Source organism: Ursus americanus, chromosome 24, assembly GCF_024610735.1.
Source record: "Ursus americanus isolate L20-20 chromosome 24, mUrsAme1.1.p, whole genome shotgun sequence".
Lineage (NCBI taxonomy): Eukaryota > Metazoa > Chordata > Mammalia > Carnivora > Ursidae > Ursus > Ursus americanus.
This window is the reverse complement of record NC_142150.1, coordinates 39,577,423-39,591,445: the sequence shown is the minus strand read 5'-3', so window position 1 is coordinate 39,591,445 and position 14,023 is coordinate 39,577,423. Positions and strand designations below refer to the sequence as shown.

The 14,023-nt window shown below is 59.8% G+C and overlaps 2 protein-coding genes across 2 annotated transcripts in view; one reads left to right on the top strand and one right to left on the bottom strand.

Annotated features, from left to right (window-relative positions):
* The window catches only part of MACROD1 (mono-ADP ribosylhydrolase 1), a 148,269-nt gene that overhangs the window by 48,357 nt on the left and 85,889 nt on the right, over positions 1-14,023 (top strand).
* The window catches only part of FLRT1 (fibronectin leucine rich transmembrane protein 1), a 73,175-nt gene that overhangs the window by 6,031 nt on the left and 53,121 nt on the right, over positions 1-14,023 (bottom strand). Inside the window, exon 2 of the mRNA XM_045775861.2 lies at positions 5,775-6,691. The gene's annotated coding sequence lies outside the window, so the exon portion shown is untranslated. The remainder of the gene's footprint in view (positions 1-5,774; positions 6,692-14,023) is intronic.

Genomic DNA, 14,023 nt, shown 5'->3' with positions numbered 1-14,023 from the left:
CCCTTGCCGCCCCTTCCCCAAGGCTGCAGCGCAGGGCCAGGTCTGGGGGTGGGGAGGAGGAGAGCATGCCTTCCTGGAGGACCCTTTAATTGCCCGGGTGTCAGGTGGCCTTTTCATTCCTCTGTTGTGTGTTCGACGGTTTATGTGGCAATCAAATTAAACCCGGGAAATCGCCCGTCTTCTACGGGGTCACTTGTTGTGTGGATTCCGCAGACTTCAGCATGATGGGACTTACAACCTGCTGGCTCCGTGACTGACAGCAGGATCCTTCCCTGGGGGGCTGGGGAAGGGAGCAGGGAGGTGGCTCACGCTGGATGGATACAGACCCCCATTTGCCAAGGGGGACCCGGGGCATCATTCTTGGGGCTCTCCCTCAGTCACTAGCTCCTGTCATCTTCCAGGACAGAGAACCTGGGTTTGAGTCCTGCCTCTGCCACTTCCAGGCTCCCAACAGGGACTCCTTGTCAGTCGCTGTGATGCTGGGTCCCCTCCACCTCCACTTGTGCATCCCCAGCCCCACACCCCGAGCTATGGTGGAAACACTGATCCTACAGCTGGGCCCTCCTGTTGTGACCCCAGGCTGTGCCAGCCTCTCTCATGAGGAGTGGTCCAGGCCCAAGGAGGAGGTGTGAGTGGCTGGAGTCCATAGCTCAGCTCTTGCCTCGGTCCCCCTGGAACTCTGAGATGCAGCCCACTCCTTGTTCCTGAAATCCCTGACCTCCCTTGTGCTCCCTCTGGGCCTTTGCTCCGTGCTGTTCCTGACCCTCAGACACCCCTCCCCTGCTCATGCCTTGCCAGGCCAGCTTCCGCTCCCCCCCCAAGACCTCAGCTTAGAGCCCCCTCCGTGAAGCTTTCCCTGACCCTCTGCAAAGCTGACCCCATGCTGGCCTTGCTCACAACCACTTCACTGGTGGGAGATATTTATCTGCCAACTGGATGGAGGTGCTTCCCTGTTGGAGACCCCTGGCCTGGTGTCTTCCCCAAATCCCATCAAGCTGGGGCTGCCAGAGGCCCAGGGACTTCTGGGGGCTCCCTTGGGAGGGGGAAGGCCGGAGGGAGGGCAACACGCAGGGGACAGCTGCAGGACACAAGGCCCAGCGCAGGCCCTGGCATGCCGAATAGGAGATGGGGGCTGCTGCTGCAGGTTTGGGGCACAGGTAGACATGAGCACACCAGGGGGCTGAGCATGTTTCTGGAAGGAGCTAGAGGTCCCAGGCAGGAGAGGGAAGGCAGGGCAGACCTCCTCCTGTCCCCAAGCCCTGGCCTGCCTTCCTCTTCATTAATGGAGGCAACTGGTGGTGGGGTGTCCTGACGCTGGGTCCCCCGAGGTCAGGCACAGTCTCAGTCCCCACGTTAGGCGTCAGAGAACTCCAGATGGTGCTGACCCCAAGAAGGAGACACGTGAACTAGAATCAGGGAGGGGACAACAAAGCTAGGTTCAAATCTGGCCTCACCAGTCCCCAACTGTGTGACCTGCAGCAACACGTCTCTGGGCCTGTTTCCTCACCTGTAACGTGCTGCTGGGAGGATGACAAGAGAGGGGTTGTGCGGAGTGCCCCGCACAGGACCAGGTGGTTTTAGAAAGAAGAGCTACTTCACCCTGCCCGGGGGAGGGACCCCGAGGTGCTGCTATGACCCACTCAGGGCAGCTCTCCACCTGTCTTGGCGGAGCTTCCGAAACAACTGAGCCAGGGAGCCCCTCGCCTTCCCCTTTCCTATGCCCCCTCCAGTCCGTCTCTTCAGCAACAAGAATTCATTGTGTTTTCCCTAAACCTTGCCAGGCCCCCAGGTCCTTCTCGGAAGAGCAAGGCCTAGGCAGGAACAAGGCATGTAGGGCAGGTTAGGGATGGAACCCGTTGCTCAGCCCAGATGGGGTAGGCAGGAGACTCTGGTCCCAAAAGGAGCCTCCGTCTCCCCCACCAGGCCGGGTGCTTCACCAACACAAGATCACTCCACACCTGTGATGAGCCCTCAGCAAGCCTTTGTTTACATTAATGAGCCCCCCCCCTTCTTCCCCACCAGCCAGCACTGCCTCTCCAGCTTAACTACAAGCTAACACCATAGGAGGAGGGCTGTGAGGCCGGGGGCTGGGAAGAGCTCCCCCCCACCTCCGGGAACCCCCCCCCCCCAAAGAAGGCCCGTAGCCCAGGGGGCCTGTCTGGGCTCTGTCCAGCGGCTGCACCTACGGAGGTGGCCTTGGCTCTCAGGCCTTCCTCTGTAAGGGGACCCCAAATGATCCACCTCCCTGGGTCTTGTGAGGATAAGCTACGGCTGTTTTCAAGCCTGAGCAGAGGGCCTGACGCAGAGCGCCCTACAGAACAGGGGACCATGCCCATCTTAGCAGTAGACAGCGCTCCGCGGCAGGTCCGGATGGGAACTGCGGGCCACCGGGAGACCCTGGGACTTCTGGGTGAGCGGGCCTCTTCCAAGCCCTAGTTCAGGCCCAGGCCGGTCTAAGCCCACGGGAGGCACTTCCTTACGGCTAGGGGGCCGGCTGCCATGACCCTCAAGGCCCTTCCAAGCCTGCCCTGCACAACTCTGCCCCTGCTCTCAGCCATGGGTGCCATTGAGAACTCGTAGTAGAAGGGGGGGCGGGGCGGGGGTGGTGGTGGTGGTAGGGGATTCTTTTAAAACCTAAAGTTAATTATTTTTCTAATTTCATGCTGCATGCATTATGCATCAGCTGTTATCACTGGCGGTAATTGCAGACAGGTATGCAAATCCACTAAAAATGTACCTCGAGCTCACCTCACCGCGTAGGCCGTCTGGGCGGTGCCGGGCGGCGGGATGTCCTGAACTTCAGAGAATGAAAATCCCTTTAAAAAACAAGACTTTAAAATTGTGTCTTAGGAGGTTAATTATATTGATAACAGTGTTCGATATTAAACTATTCAGGGCCAGGAGGGGGTGGGGGGATGAAAGGAGACACGTGTAATTTTGTTTCTCCTTCTCTCCCCGCATTATTTAATAAGCTACTCCTGCACCTGATATTTCTGTGTGCGCGCATTTTTAGTACAGCTGCCTAGACTAAGGCTTCATTCCTTTGGGGAAGGAAAAAGGAAAGGGCAGGGGAGTTTCAGAAGGTAGAAGAGGGGCTTGACGGCCTTTATTCTGGGGGGGCCGGAAGGAAGAGAGGGGGCAGCGGGGAGGGAACCCCAGGGTTTGTAGGATCAGTGCTGCTGGCCTTCTCAGAAGCCAGCAGGATCCTGGCAGACAGGGGAAGAAAGAGAGAAGCAGGGTGACCGGGAGAGACTGGGTATGGCGATGTTTATTGATCATGAAGCAGAGGCTGAGAGCTGGCTGGGGACAGGCTGGGGGTGCCCCCCCCCCCCGGAGCTGTGTGGCATCCCCCACATGCAGGCCCTGCCCCTGGAGAGATCCCCCCTCTGTATTTATCCTGAGTTGACTGTCCAGCCATTCCCACTAGAATGTAAACTTCTCTAAGTCAAGATATGTTCTGTCCCATTCACCAGCCTAGCACAGAGCCTGGCATGGGAGTGCTCGTAAGCATCTGGTGAATGAGTGAATGAATGAATGAATGAATGGAGACACCAAAAGGAAGGCCCCCCAATCTGAAACCTAGAAACAGGCGGTGGGAGAAAAGAGGGAGGCTGGCCCCTCTTCAGCCCCAGCCCACGAGGGGTAACGACTCAGCACGGCAGCCCAGAGAGGAAGGGGGACTGACCGGTCTGAATTGTGCTGCTGGTGGTGGAGGAGCTGGACACAGACCCAGGCCTTGGACTCGCTGTCCAGTGCTCTTCCCTGCCCTCTCGGCTGCCAGGGGGTCCCTGCCCTGCCCAAGGAAGACCTCTGGCTGCCTCTTGCTCGTCTCTTCTAATATGGGGAGGCTGGCCTGGCACTGCCTGACCACAGGTCTACCTCCAGGCCAGCCTCACGTTCTTAGAGTTGGTCCCCTCCCTCCCACCCCACAGAGATGCACAAGGGTGGACCTCACCCTCAGGACTCCGGAATTGGGGAGGCACGGGACCTTGGAGATATCTGCCTTTCACAGGGGAGGAAAAATTGAGGCCCAGAGAGCAGAAGGGTTTGGTCCAGCAGCCTCGGACACTCCTCCCCCCGCCCACCTTCTCCAGCCTTGGCACTGAACTCTCAAACTCTTTCCCAGAGGATTGGCAGAGGGAGGGTGGTGGTACACAGTGTCCAACTCACCCAGGGACTCGTGGGGGCTGCCTCCCCCGCCAGCAGGTCTGCAGACCCCTCTGGCCCAATGGGGTGGGGCCCATTAGTGGCAGTAGCTGGCCAGGGGAGCGCCTGCGTCATGCTGGGTCCTCCACGACCTCCTCTCCTCTCCAGCTGGCCACTGCCCTGCAGGGCCTGTGCACCCACCGCACAAAGGGGCACACGTTCATGGAGGGGAAGGGATGTGCCCAAGGTCACACTACTCACAACAGGAGGGACAGGGCACCAACCCATGTCTGCCTGGCCCCCCAGTTTGGTTCTCTTTGCTTTCCTGCCTTGGGACGGAAAGAAGCTCCACAGCTCACCGGAGGCAGAGCCCCGCTCTGAGCAGATTCTGCGTAAATGTTAGGGGTGCAGGCCTGGGGAGCGCCACGGGCCCCAGGAATTGTCCCCCAGCCCCTCCTAGGGGCTGGGAGGTGAATAGGGACCACTGATAGGGCAGTGAGGGATGCGTGGTAGGGATGAGGAGGGGAGGCCAGGTGGGCAGGGGCCGAGTGCGGGCTCCCTGAGATCGTGACGCCTGTCGGCCCCGCTGCCGGGCTGGCGCGCCTTTATAATAAATAACAGCAAATAGCCGATCTGCAGGGCATCTTTCACGCCGGTGGCTAATAACACGGCTATTAATGCCCCCGCAGACGGCGTGCGCGTCGCACCGCACTGACGAATGTCCCGGGCCCTGGCACAGTCATAAATCAGCCCCTCTCCGGGGGAAGCGTGCAGAGAAGTGTCATTTTCCATCTTGGTAATGAATTGGGGCTTCCCTGCCCTGCCCTGGGCGCCACTGCTGGAAGTTGCCTGGGATTTGTGTTTGGGGAGGCACAAGCCCTCCCTTCCTGGCCTCTGGGGAGCCAGGAAGAGTGGGCCCTCCCCGCCCAGGCAGGACCGAGCTCTCCACCTGCCCAGCCCTGGCAGTTCCACAGCTTGAGTGAGGACAAGGGGTGCTCGGGCCTGCTGTGCGATCTTGGGACGCTTACTGCCTGTCCCTGGGCCCCCAGCATGCCAGTCTCACCAACAGAGGGGCTGGACTAGAAGCCAGAGCAGTGATGCCCCAGGGCCGGCGGACGCAAGATCTTGGGTGGTGGCTTTGGCTCAACCCCACCCTTGGTCCTCCCGGCCACGGCAGGGGCAGGACTAGATGGAGGGACTCCCTCCCGCTGGAGGGCAGCAGGTGCCGTGCCCAGTGTCACCAAAGGCCCTGCCTCCCCCAAGGCCTCACAACTGCCCCCTTTGGGCAGAATTCAGAGGGGCTCAGAGTAAGATCCCCACGGTCTGGAGCAGCAGGGTCCCCACGGTGGGCAGAATTTTACTCCAGAAAAGGTTTATACCCTGGGCACACCCACCCTGGGGTAGAACACGGCCCCCCGGTGGCCAAAGACCCCTCCCTTGGCAAGCAGAAACTACCGGTTGCCTGACTGCATGTGTGGGATGGGCGGTGGGCTGGAGCTGCAGGCCTGGGGAGCTCTGTGATGCCCCAGTGCAACCCAGCTGGCAAGAGAGCACGCCCCAGCTGTGTCAGGCATGAGGAGCCCCTGGGCCTTCCCGGGCCGCCCAGAACCCCTCTGCAACTGCCTTACCTCCTGAGCCGCCTCCTGGAGCCTGCTGGGTCTGGCTAGGGTCTCTGTTCTGGATGCTTCCGGTCGACGTGGGTCTGGACACACTCACATTCCGACCCCGCGGCCCTGGCACTCAGGCGCAGGCCACAAAGCTGGGGTGTTGAGTGGAGCTAGGGGCACCCGGGGAGCGGGGAGGACCCCCTGTGCTCTGCTCTGCGGGGCTCCTGGTGCTCAGACGTGGCTGAGGGGCTGGAGAAGCATGCTCCGTCCCGTAGGCTCCAGGCGCTGCTGGCCTCTGCCCTCGGAGTGAGGGGCGTGCATGAGGGGCCTGCGGAGGCACCCCTGAAGCCCCGGGGCTCCTGTGCACAACCTGAGGGTGTCCTGGGCCCCTGTTCCCTAGGCATGCCCTAGAGCCTGGCGTCCATCCTGTCGAGGTGGCCTCTCGCTGTCCTCTTTCAACTTTTGCCCTTTTGTCTGTTGGCCGCCACCTCCTCTGAAAGGCCTCTGCGTGGCTTTTACCCCCTTTTCTTCACCAAGTTTTTTTTTAATCCCTTTAAGTCACTTGGCAGAATGGGCTCCGGTGCAGAGAGCGTTCTTGCGTGACAGAGCTAAGAGGGAGCCACTCTCCAAAGACTCGGTATTCCTGCCACTCAGGCTGTGTCTCCGGGGGGAAGGAGGGGGTCCATTACCCCGCTGAGGAGTTCAGATGTTCACCGCGGGGCTGGAGCTGCTGACATGCGCCGCTGAGCTGTCAGGCCCCACATGCCTCTCTTTGGAAAGATGTTGGGGGGGGCGGCGCTCCGTCCTGCTTGGCTTCTCCTGTTTGTTGAGAAGGTTTTCTTGCTGGGGAGGTGGGGGGAGGGGCGAGTTATTCCTGCTTCACCCCCTTGGTCTTGTCTGTCCAAAAAGGAGTCCTCACCCACTCCCTGCCTCCTCACCTGCCAAAAAACAATACAAGCGATTAAGCCCAGGGAAATCAGGAGCCACACAGGGACGGGCGGCCTGCGCTACGACCCCCTCTCCTCCCATCCCTCTGGAACCCGCGTTCTTGAACACGGCTCTGCAGTGAGGCGGGAGGGGGCGGGGATGACTCCCCATCATCTCCCTTCTCTTCTCAAATCCAGACAACAAACAGGGGGCCGTGCAGAGCACCCTCCTCAAAGCTCCCCGGTTTCCTTTGGCTGGGGGTGGAAGGACCGGAAAGAGAAACGAAGTTCTGAGGGCTCCTGGCCGCGCAGGGGCTGCCTGCCCGGCCCAGCGCTGGCTCCGCTTCCCCCAGCACCTGCTCCTCTTGCGAAATGTCATTCAAAGGATCCAACTGGGCCACCGCGGCCTCGGCTTCCAGAAGCAGCACTGCCTTTCCTCGCCATGGGAAGCAGGAGCAGCGGGGAAGCGGGGAAGTTGGGTCTCCCTCCTGCAGCCGCCCCACTTCCTAGGCTGGGGTCAGGGCCCCACGCCCCTGTGCCCTCGAAGGCCATCCTCCCCTTCCACAGAGACCTGGGGGGCAGGGGCTGGCCGGGCCTCAGAATCCAAAACAAAACCCGAGCCCTCAGATCGCCTCTCATTAGCGTGGCGTGCCGAAGCCCTGCGGTGCCCCGGTGTCCGAATTCCCCCTGCAGGAGCCCCTCTTTGGAAAACGGCTTTTATTACACATCTGAGAGTGTTAGCTCTGGTTTGAAATCGGATCCAGATGGGCTCAGCTGCATCTGGGCACTCTCCTTTGTCGGGCCGAAGGTGGCTGATTTGAGAAATGCTTGTTGTCTGGGGCTGTTACAAATAAAAACAAGCATCTTTAGGGGTGCGTGTTTTCCTAAGCCCAGAGCCCAGACTGGGGCGGAGTGCACTGCCCACTGGACGCCCAGCCTGGCAGCAGTGCACAGGGGACGAGGGGTGGAGGGCAGGCAGAGGAGGACGAGGCTGACAGGATACGTGCTGGTGTCTTGGGACAAGCCTTCCCAGGAGGAAGGAGGTGTGAGACCAGCAAGCCCCATGGGTCCTGCACGGCCAGGGCCTGCTACGTACCCGAGGTGCAAGTGGCCAGGCGGGGTGCAGCCCCTCCAAAGGTGGAGGGGGGTGTTGAGCAGGAGGGGAGGCGAGGACAGTCCCTGCGCGAGGGGTGACTGCCGGGCTATGGCGTGGGTTCTTACTGCTATTACCCCCATGTGATTTCATCCAATTATAAATTGTAATTTCTATATGAAAGCGAGAGATGGAAACAGTCCAATGAGGTCATCTGCCTCCCTGGCCAGGACGAGGAAATTGTTTTGTATCGCTGGTGGGGGGAGCGGAGGTGGTGGGGCCTCCGTATTTCGAGAGGATGGTGGCAGTGTCCTCGGAGCCCAGAGGCTCTGGCCAGCCATGGCTGCTGATCCCCCACGACAGAGAGAAACCACCTAAGAACTGTTTTTGAAGTTACGAATTGAGGAGGGCAGCTTCGTCCTGCCGCATTGGGCCCTTTTCCCAGTCCTCGGGATAAAGGCAAGGCCCCTACGCAGCCACTGGAGCCCCTCACAGCACGGCCCTGCCGGTCCATCGGTGTCCCCGCAGTGCCCAGCCGGCTCACTCCAGGCCCTTCCCCCGCACCGTCCCCGCTCCTGCAAGAGTCCTCCCAGCATCACCCCTCCACTCCTGCATCGGGTCGCCCTCCTCCTTGGGGGGCCTGGTCACACAAACCCACAGTGTCCCACAAGGAGTTGTCTCCCTGCTACAAGGAAGGGACTGGTCCTGCTTGTCTGAGGCAGATCCCCCAGTACCTGGCTCCGTGCCTTGCACACAGTAGATGCTTCATAAATGCACCCTGTGACCTCCCCACTCTCCTTTCTCATTTAGAAAAATGGGTCTGAGCAAGGCTCTGGGTGGGGCCGTCCAACTTCGTCCATCCTGGATCGGCCTGGCTGGCGGTGCCTGGAGGTGGGAGCTCTTCCCACATGTGGGTGCGTCATGCTGATCGTTAGTAGCCCCCTGCGCTCACGAGATGAAACAGGGCCCAGGAATAAATAGGTCAGGGGGCCCTCCTGGCACGGTCCAAACATCTACCATCCCCAGTGGGTGCACGATTAGAGCGAGTAGGCTGAGGCCACGCAATGCAAAGTGAGTGTGGCATGGTGGACCTTCTGTGTGGTCAGACGGAGGTAGGACAAAATGGATCTGTGCAGTTCAAGGGTTCCGTCACGGGAGCCCCTCTTCAGACCTAGGCCACTTTGGCCAGCTCATAGATGCGCCCCCTACAGGACATTCTCTGCCCAGCACCCCGTGCCACCTTCCCTGCTCCCACAGGCTCCCGGTCTCTGCTCTGCCAAACGAACCATTTTTTGGGTCAACATAATAAAAACTTCCATTTGTAAGTACTTGAGATGCTTACAGTTTTACTTTCTGTTATAAATAATAACATCATAACTGTATTAAAAGAAATTTGAAAGGGGGAAAGAGAGCCAAGTGCACGATCCCGCATGTCTACACCACTCCACTTTGGCTGGATCTGCCCGTCCGTGGACATCGGCTGCAGGGGGACAATGCGCCTTCGCCTTTTCCAGGTCATTCTGCTTTGCATTCTCCCTTGAGCCTGGTGACAACCCAGTACAGCTGGCAGGGCAGGGAGAACCATGACACTGAGAAGGGGGCACGTGTCCAAGTTCACACAACCTGCATCACAGCCAGGGCCTTGAACTCAGGGCCAGTCCCCCTCTGTCTGCATGACACGGAGTCTCAGTGCAACAGAAACATGCCATCAACCAAGCCTACGGTGGCCCCTGGGCCCGTGCCTGGAGGGAACTTGGGTTTTCCTGAGGCCCTCTAGTGCAGTCATCCATCCATCCATCCATCCATCCATCCATCCATCCATTATCTACATATCTCTCTATTCATCCATCCCTCTGTCCATTCACCCACCGTGCATCTGTCCATCCATGCATCAGTCCCCCCTCTCCCCATCTCTCTGTCCATCTATCTCTTTCCATCCGTCTGTCCATCTTTCCATCCATCCATGCATCTGTCAGTGCCTCCTTCCTCCATCTCTCTATCCATCCATCTACCTGTCCATCTTTCTGTCTGTTCATCTGTCCATCCATCCATCCATCCATCCTTCCCTCCCCCTCTCCATCCAGCAAACATGTTCTGCCTCCAGTCATGTTCCTGGTACTGTACAAGACACTGGGGTCCAAAGAGGAGCCCCTGTCCTCCAGGAGCTCGAAGTCCAGTGGGGAGGCCATAGGTTTGCAGAGGGCCGCAGTATGAGACCCACACAGGGCCCCATGGGAGCAAAAAGCCCCCCTTGCCCAACCTGGGAGGGTGGATCACTAGGAGCCTCATGGGGAAGGTAACGCCGTGCTGTGGTTCGGGGGTTCCCCAGACTCCCATGTCATGATAGTCACATATGAACTCAGTGGCAAGCTAGAGGGGGGCAGATGTGGCTGGGTCTCCCCAACCACCTACCTATCCTGTCCGTCTTCTAGGGCCCCGGCCCCACCTTTGGACCTCAGGGCTCCCCCGCACCCCCGCCCCCACCCTGAAGTGGAAACACTCTCCAGCTTTGCAGTTCCCAGCTGCCCTGAGGATCGGTTCTCACTGATATTAATTCCTATATTAGCAATTAGCCCTCCTGCTTCATTTCAACCTATGGCTCTTAGGGATGGTTATTATGTGTGTATCATTAATCAGACGCCTGGTATGTGCTGCTGGAAGCCCAGGTGGGCTTTCTGGTTGGTGACTTAGGTCGAGTGGCATTTTAAATGAACAGCACACCTGCCCCCCCTTCCCAGGCAGAGCTTCCCTGTGGCACAGAGGGCAGAGTTTAGGTCATCGCAAGCAGGTCAAAGCTGGCGCAAGCTAGGAGACCCAGGGTTTTCCTTTATTCGGGACTTCCAGGCTGAGGTCAGCATCTGTATCCGACCTGTATAGATGAAAAGGCTCTTTGTGACTCAAACCCAGAGTTTGTTCTGTGGCTGCTGACTTCCTCCCACCAGGACAGCCATCCACAGGGCCTGTTTCTCTTCCCCTACAGTGACCACAGAGTGTGGGTCACTCCTCTCTTGTGGCAGCATGGACCTGGGAGCTGTCATGGCTGCGTCCCTCTCTCCAGGGGCCGGAGGGCTGGGGGCCGGGGCCACAGGGCAGGGAGAGCTTTTCCATTTGGAAGTATGGACTGCTCCCATAACAGAGACTTCACAGTAGGGCATGGGGCAGGAAGGGCACTTCGGGGCGAAGGGAACAGCATATGCAAAGGCTCAGAGTGGGAGGGCTGGGTAAGAAGGCTGGTGTCCCAAAGCTCTGAGTTAGTGGAGGGCAGGGATCTGCGCTGAAGTGGGAGATGGGATTCTGTCCTTGGGGGGAGTTTTGAATGTTCTGCTGCGGGGCCTGGTCTTTATACCAGGGGCAGTGGGAAGTCAGGGAATGTACTCAGGCAGGGGGAGGCGTGACCAGACCTTCCTGGAGAACTAGAGGGTGTTGGGGTGCATGAGAGGGACCCAGTGAGAAGCTGGGATAGTGTCCCCAGGAGCAGGGGTGGGGGCCTGGGGTGGGGGTAGGGAACAGTGTGCACCAGGGGAAGGAGCTTGCTGGGCAGTCTCCCCGAAGACGGGCCTGGAGGCTGAGTGGGTTCCCGCCCCTTCTGCTCCTTGATAGAAGGTGGTGAACTGGAGCAGCACCGGGCACGGCCAGCCTGTTGTGGGGCTCAGAGCCAACCGGAGCAGGGGCTGCTTCTGGGTGCCTGGGCGGGGACAGCAGGCCTCTCCAGGGGGCGTGTTTGGAGGCTCCGGCTCCTCCCTCTGCACTGAGAGACGGCCCCACCCTGCCCCCTTCTCACTCACTCTGGCCCCCAGGCTTGGCACCGCGGCATGGCACCCCATAGCAGGTGAGAAGAGGCGGAGGCGAGAGAGCCAGCATTCGCGGCGCGAACCCCAAGCCTCCACTCTGCTAATTAAACCGCTTCCTGACAAAACCCAGACTTTGGCGGGTGGGTGTGGGAGCAGGTGTGGGAGCCTGTCTGTGGACAGCTGCAGGAGCCCTTGCTGCCTGGCCAGCAGGCCTGGACTGCTGTCAGCACCCACCCTCGGAGACAGACCACTGGGGGAGGGGGGTGAGGCGGGTCAGAGGGTGGGCAGTGCCCAGAGCAGAGAAGCCAGTAGCTCTGGTATCCCAGAGGGCTGCTCGTCTAGGACAGCTTCTCGGAGAAAAGACGTGGGACTTCCTCCGTGGGATGTCCTGCCCTCCCTCCCTGCCTCCCTCTCTCCCTCTCTGTGTGTGGGCTGAAGCCAGGACCTGGGGAGCAAGGGCAGCTGTGGCCAGAGGTGGCCTAGAATTCACTCCCGTCTCCTGGTGCCGGGCTGGCAGAGCAGCCCAGGGACCAAACTAGCCCAGACTGTTGGCCCCTGCTCGCTGCCTGCCTGCCCCACAGAGCCTGGCAGCCGCTCCCCTGCACCGTCCAGGTGGTCTGGAGGCCTGGCTCTACCAGGCCCCCGCAGTGCAGCAGAGCAATGGGGGACCTAGAAAGGCCGCCATGGGGGTATCTCATCCTTGGGTGGCAATGAGACAGAAGAGCAGGCAGGCATCTAAGGGGGCCTCCTGCGCCTGGAGGGCTCGTGTGCCTTGGAAATCTCTGAGCAGGGGCGGGTGGCAGGAGGGACCCCTGTGCCCACCAGCCTCGGGCAGCTAGACTCAGTGGGCTCGGGATGGCTGCTCTCAGCCTCTGGAGGGGGAGGCTTAAGCAGGGCAGAGGAGGGGTGGGAGCACACCGCCCTCCGCAGGCCTGCCTCTCTGCCTACAGGGAGAGGCACAGTGGCTGGAGCCTGCCAGCACATGACAGGGGATGGGAATGGAGGCCCAGGCCTGCTTGGGGCTCTTTGTGCCCTGCCCACAGGCTCCCAGGAGGGAGGCTGCCCGCTGGCCTGGTCCTACCCAGCAGGCCTTGTTGTAACTCAGTTCCTACACACAAGGGTCTGTACCCAGCCCTGGGGGGTCCCGGGGGGATGATGAGCTTGGTGCTGCCAGCAAAGGCCAGACGGTTCTCAGGAAATTGGCCCGCTTTTGTTAGCAGAATAGCGGCTGTGCATTCCCCCACCTGGGCCCTCGGCTGAGGTGGGCGGTGCAGTCTGGAGGCAGAGGACCTGATTCCCCCCCAAAACCCCCTGCCCCGGCCACCAGTGCCTCCCTGTGCTCTCACACGGGGCCCCTGGCCACCCTGGCTCTGAAATGGATCCTATGTGGTCTACCTGCGGGCACTCTGGAGCACCTGTTTGAAGCAACACTTTGCTGGTGTATCTGGCAGGCATGGGGCCTCTGGTGGTGGTAGTGGTGTGTGTGTGGGGGTCACAGCCACAGGCCCCCCAGAGAGAAGGCCCCGGAGCTTTCAGAACCCAGGCTCTGTTCAAGGGGTTGTCAGCTCCCCTCCTCCACCCCCTACTTCCCTCAGCCCACTCTGCAGTCTCAGATTCCTTCAGGAGCTCTGTGCCATACAGAGGAAGGGGCTGTGGTCTCCGTCTCCAGCCGTGGTATTCAAATGCCAGTTCTCCAGGGGCACCTGGGTGGCTCAGTTTGTTGGGCGTCTGCCTTTGGCTCGGGTCATGATATCGGGGTCCTGGGATTGAGTCCTGTGTCGGGCTCCCCGCTGAATGGGGTGTCTGCTTCTCCCTCTCCCTCTGCCCCTCTCCCTGCTTGTACCGCTCGTTCTCTCTCTCTCTCAAATGAATAAATAAAATCTTTTAAAAAATGCCAGTCCCGTGAAGACCTCCACCACTGACCACACTGAAAGCCACAAGCGAAGGATTCCAGGCCATGCACTTGGGCCGTCCAAGTTACCTGGGTGCAGCTGGTGGAAACTGCCTTTTCTTCCAGAAGTCTCCACTTCCCTCCCTCCAGCTGTGCCAGCCTCCAGCCCCCAGGGACAGGCACCCTTTCACCTGGCTCCCCTGGCTTTCCCATTTCCCTGAACCACGCAAGCCCGTGCCAAGGGATTTTCATCTCCGTGTTGGAAATCTCCCACCCCTCCCCTCCTTCCCGTAAGCACGCTCTCCGGCCGAGAGCAACACTGCGCACCCCAGCCGCGCGGCCAGACTTTGTTAATATTTACAGCGAGTGGCTCAGAAAGCTATTAGCTTCCTTTTCTTGTTAATTGAAAGAGGAGAAAATGGTTGTAACACTTCAAAAGGGCTTAAAGCGCAGTCTGAGAGACCCGCTGAATAAGGAGGAAGGGAAAAAAGAGAGACCATTTAAAATAAAGGAAGAAAGGGAGCCCACACCTCACGCGCCCCACGAGGGTGGACTGGCGCTTCTCTGCC